The sequence below is a fragment of the Belonocnema kinseyi genome, chromosome 5 (assembly GCF_010883055.1).
Source record: "Belonocnema kinseyi isolate 2016_QV_RU_SX_M_011 chromosome 5, B_treatae_v1, whole genome shotgun sequence".
NCBI lineage: Eukaryota > Metazoa > Arthropoda > Insecta > Hymenoptera > Cynipidae > Belonocnema > Belonocnema kinseyi.
In genome coordinates this window covers 146,424,054-146,429,666 of record NC_046661.1, presented here as the reverse complement: position 1 = coordinate 146,429,666, position 5,613 = coordinate 146,424,054, and the positions used below count along the sequence as shown (strand labels likewise).

Here is a 5,613-nt window from a genome sequence, read left to right as displayed (position 1 = left end):
ATCTTTTATGGTAGAAAAGTCATCTTTTGTTGGATAAAAATGAACTTTTTTTGTTAAAAAATCGACTATTTGATTAAAAATTCAACTATTTCCTTGAAAAAAAATTATTATTTTGTTAATCAATCAACTATTTTGTTAAAACTTATTTTTTTTGTTAGAAATTCAACTATTTTGTTAAAAAATTGCCTGTTTGGATAGAAAATTCGTTCCTTTGGATTGAAAATTCATATTTTATGGTATAAAAGTCATGTTTCCTGAAAAATATCGTTTTTTGTTAAAAATTCATTTTTGCATATTAAATATTTAAATATCTGGTTACAAATTAATTTTTTTGTTGAAAATTTTATTATTTTGTGAAAAGTTTTGTTTTTTTTTGGTTAGAAATTCAACTTTTTTGTTGAAAAATTGCCTGTTTGTATAGAAAATTCGTTCCTTTGGGTTGAAAATTCAAATATTTGGTTACAAACTAAACTATTTTGTTGAAAATTGTATTAATTTGTTGAAAATTTTATTATTTTGTTAAAATTTATCTTTTTTGGTTAAAAATCGAACTTTTTGTTGAAAAATTGCCTGTTTGGATAGAAAATTCGTTTCTTTGGATTGAAAATTCATCTTTTATGGTAGAAAAGTCATCTTTTGTTGGATAAAAATGAACTTTTTTTGTTAAAAATTCAACTATTTCCTTGAAAAAAAATTATTATCTTGTTAATCAATCAACTATTTTGTTAAAACTTATCTTTTTTTGTTAGAAATTCAACTTTTTTGTTAAAAAATTGCCTGTTTGGATTGAAAATTCATATTTTGTGGTATAAAAGTCATGTTTCCTGAAAAAAATATCGTTTTTTGTTAAAAATTCATTTTTGCATATTGAATATTTAAATATCTGGTTACAAATTAATTTTTTTGTTGAAAATTTTATTATTTTGTGAAAAGTCATCTTTTTTGGTTAGAAATTCAACTTTTTTGTTGAAAAATTGCCTGTTTGGATAGAAAATTCGTTCCTTTGGATTGAAAATTCATATTTTGTGATTAAAAGTCATGTTTCCTGAAAAAATATCGTTTTTTGTTAAAAATTCATTTTTGCAGATTAAAAGTTTAAATATCTGGTTACAAATTAAACTATTTTGTTAAAAATGTCATTATTTTGTTAAAACTCATTTTTTTTGGTTAAAAATTAAACTTTTTTGTTGAAAAATTGCCTGTTTGGAAAGAAAATATGTTCCTTTGGATTGAAAATTCAAATATTTGGTTACAAATTAAACTATTTTGTTGAAAGTATTATTTTGTTAAAAGTCATCTTTTTGGTTCAAAATTCACCATTTTTGTTGAAAAAATGCCTGTTTGGATAGAAAATTGGTTCCTTTGGCTTGAAAATTCATTTTTTATGGTAGAAAAATTCAACGTTTTTCTTGAATGGTTTTTTGGATAGAAAATTTGTTTCATTAAACTGAAAATTCATCTTTTATGGTATAAAAGTCATGTTTCCGGAAAAAATATGCTTTTCTGTTAAAAATTTATTTTTACAGATTGAAAATTTAAATATTTGGGTACAAATTAAACTATTTTGTTGAAAATTTTATTATTTTGTTATAAGTCATCTTTTTTGGTCCGAAATTTAACTTTTTTATTGAACCTTCGTCTTTTTTGGTAGAAAACTCGTTCATTTTGATTGAAAATTCATCATTTTGTGAGAGAAAAGTGATCTTGCTTGGTTCAAAAATTCAACTTTCAGGTTTGAAAATTCATCGAATTTCTAACAAATTTATGAAAATTCTACTATTTTATTTTTCATTCAAAATCCATGTCTTTTGGTCAAAAATTTTACTATTTAGTTGAAAATTATTCTTTCATAGATAAAAATTTAACTGTTTTGTCGAAAATTCATCTCTTGAATAGAAAGACCTCTTTTATTTTTATATAAAAATTTTTGTTGGCTGAAGTATCAACTTCTTTGTTTTCCGTTAAGAATTAATCATTTTTTTATACTTTTTTAAAAAATTGGTTTTTAAATTAAAAATCTGAAGTTTTTAATTGTTGAAAATTTGTTTTTGTTTTTTTTTTAATTTAACTGTTTAAACGATTTTGTTGAATACTTTCTTTTTCTTTTGTTGAAGGTGCATAATTTTAGTTGAAAATTAATTTCTTAAGACATTAATTCGCTTTTTTTTTGTTTTTAAACTGGAAATGTAACTATTCTATTTTTGGTTGAAATCTTTCGTTTTTAGTTAAAAATTAAACTATTTGGTTAAAAATCCATTTATTTTATTGCAATTTCGTAATTTGTTACTATCGTTTTTTTCTAGGTTCATTATTTAAGTTAAAAATTAATTTCTATGTGTGAAAACTCGTCCTTTTTTGTTTAAAAATCAATTTTTTTAAGTTTTAATATAACTATTCCATTCTTGGTTAAAAATTTATTTTTTTTATTTGAAAATTCAACTATTTGGTTGAGAATTCATACATTTTGTTTGAATTCATCTTTTTCTACTAAAAGTTTATTCTTTTTTTTAAGATTTATCATTTTAGTTTAAAATTAGTTACTTTTGTTGAATTTTTTTTTTGTTAAAAATTAATTTTCTAACTGAAATTCATCATAAGATTCATCATATAAGTTCAAAGTAAATCTTCTTAATTGAAAGTTCATATATTTTACTGAAACTTCTACTTTTTTCGTACAAAAGTAATCTTTTTTGATTAAAAAGTATTTGTTTGCTTGGAAATTCATTAATTTGGATGAAAAGTCAAGTATTTTGTTAAAATTTTCACTTCTTGATAGAAAATTCAACAATTTGGTTGAAAATTAATCTGTTTTGGTTGAAATTTTATAATAAGTTTTGGTTACAATTGCAATAATTGTTTAGTAGAAAATCAATCTTTTTCGTTAAAAAGTATTATTTTGCTTGAAAATTCCACAATTTAGTTGAAAATTTAAATATTTTGTTAAAAATTTTATTTTCGAAAAAAAATTTAACAATTTGGTTAAAAAATTAATCTGTTTTGATAGAAAATTAATCTTTTTGTTTAAAAAGTATTTCTTTGCTTGGAAATTCCTCAATTTTGACAAAAGTTCAAGTATTTTGTTAAAAATTTCACTTTTCGATAGAAAATTCATATGTTTTGGTTGAAATTTTATAATTTTTCGTTACAAATGCAACAATTGTTTAGTAAAAAATCAATCTTTTTCGTTAAAAAGTATTATTTTGCTTGAAAATTCCACAATTTAGTTGAAAATTTAAATATTTTGAAAAAAAATTAACAATTTGGTTTAAAAATTCATATGTTTTCGTAGAAAATTCAACTTTTTGTTCAAAAAGTATTTCTTTGCTTGGAAGTTCCTCAATTTCGATGAAAATTCATCTATTTTGGTTGATTTTTTTTCATTTTTGGTTACATTTGCAATAATTTTTGGATGAAAAGTATTTGTTTGCTTAGAAATTCCTCAGTTTGGATAAAAATTCAAGTTTTTTTGTTAAAAATTTCACTTTTTGATAGAAACTTCAACAATTTGTTTGAAAATTCATCTATTTTGGTTTAAATTTTATAATTTTTGGTTAAAAATGCAATAATTGTTTAGTAAAAAATCAATCTTTTTCGTTAAAAAGTATTATTTTGCTTGAAAATTCCACAATTTAGTTGAAAATTTAAATATTTTGTTAAAACTTTTACTTTCGATAAAAAATTTAACAATTTGGTTATAAAATTCATCTGCTTTTGTAGAAAATTAATCTTTTTGTTTGCAAAGTATTTATTTGCTTGGAAATACCTCAATTTTTTTCGATAGAAAATTCAACAATTTGGTTGAAAATTCATCTATTTTGGTTGAAAATTTTTCATTTTTGGTTACATTTGCAATAATTTTTGGTAGAAAATTAATCTTTTTGGTTAAAAAGTATTTGTTTGCGTAGAAATTCCTCAATTTGGATAAAAATTCAAGTATTTTGTTAAAAATTTCAGTTTTCGATAGAAAATTCAAAAATTTTGTTGAAAATTCATTTTTTTTTTGGTTTAAATTTTATAATTTTTCGTTACAAATGCAACAATTGTTTAGTAAAAAATCAATCCTTTTCGTTAAAAAGTCTCTTTGTGCTTGAAAATTCCACAATTTGGTTGAAAAATTAAAGATTTTGTTAAAAATTTCAATTTTTGATAGTAAATTAAAAAATTTGGTTGAAAATTCATCGGTTTTGGTTGAAATTTTATAATTTTTGGTTAAAAATGCAATAATTGTTTAGTAGAAAATCAATCTTTTTCGTTAGAAAGTATTATTTTGCTTGAAAATTCCACAATTTAGTTGAAAATTTAAATATTTTGTTAAAAATTTTTATTTCGAAAAAAAATTTAACAATTTGTTTTAAAAATTCATATGTTTTGGTAGAAAATTAATCTTTTTGTTTAAAAAGTATTTCTTTGCTTGGAATTTCCTCAATTTTGATAAAAATTCAAGTATTTTGTTAAAAATTTCACTTTTCGATAGAAAATTCATATGTTTTGGTTGAAATGTTATAATTTTTCTTTACAAATGCAACAATTGTTTAGTAAAAAATCAATCTTTTTCGTTAAAAAGTATTATTTTGCTTGAAAATTCCACAATTTAGTTGAAAATTTAAATATTTTGAAAAAAAATTTAACAATTTGGTTTAAAAATTCATATCTTTTGGTAGAAAATTAAACTTTTTGTTTAAAAAGTATTTCTTTGCTTGGAAATTCCTCAATTTGGATGAAAATTCATCTATTTTGTTTGAATTTTTTTCATTTTTGGTTACATTTGCAATAATTTTTGGATAAAAAGTATTTGTTTGCTTCGAAATTCCTCAGTTTGGATAAAAATTGAAGTATTTGGTTAAAAATTTCACTTTTTGATAAAAACTTCAACAATTTGTTTGAAAATTTATCTGTTTTGGTTTCATTTTTATAATTTTTCGTTACAAATGCAATAATTGTTTAGTAAAAAATCCATCTGTTTCGTTAAAAAGTATTATTTTGCTTGAAAATTCCACAATTTAGTTGAAAATTTAAATATTTTGTTAAAAATTTTACTTTCGATAAAAAGTTTAACAATTTGGTTAAAAATTCCTCTATTTTGGTTGAAATTTTTCATTTTTGGTTACATTTCCAATAATTTTGGTAGAAAATTAATCTTTTAGGTTAAAAAGTATTTGTTTGCTTAGAAATTCCTCAATTTGGATAAAAATTCAAGTATTTGGTTAAAAATTTCACTTTTTGATAAAAACTTCAACAATTTGTTTGAAAATTCATCTGTTTTGGTTTCATTTTTATAATTTTTCGTTACAAATGCAATAATTGTTTAGTAAAAAATCCATCTGTTTCGTTAAAAAGTATTATTTTGCTTGAAAATTCCACAATTTAGTTGAAAATTTAAATATTTTGTTAAAAATTTTACTTTCGATAAATAGTTTAACAATTTGGTTAAAAAATTCATCTGTTTTGGTAGAAAATTAATCTTTTTGTTTAAAAAGTATTTGTTTATTTGGAAATTCCTCAATTTGGATGAAAATTCAAGTATTTTGTTAAAAATTTCACTTTTCGATAGAAAATTCAACAATTTGGTTGAAAATTCCTCTATTTTGGTTGAAATTTTTCATTTCTGGTTAC

At 20.9% G+C, this 5,613-nt stretch overlaps 1 protein-coding gene across 1 annotated transcript in view; it reads left to right on the top strand.

Annotated features, from left to right (window-relative positions):
- LOC117172825 (gem-associated protein 5) overlaps positions 1 to 5,613 on the top strand; it is a 104,319-nt gene that overhangs the window by 50,321 nt on the left and 48,385 nt on the right. The gene's annotated exons all lie outside the window — the stretch shown is intronic.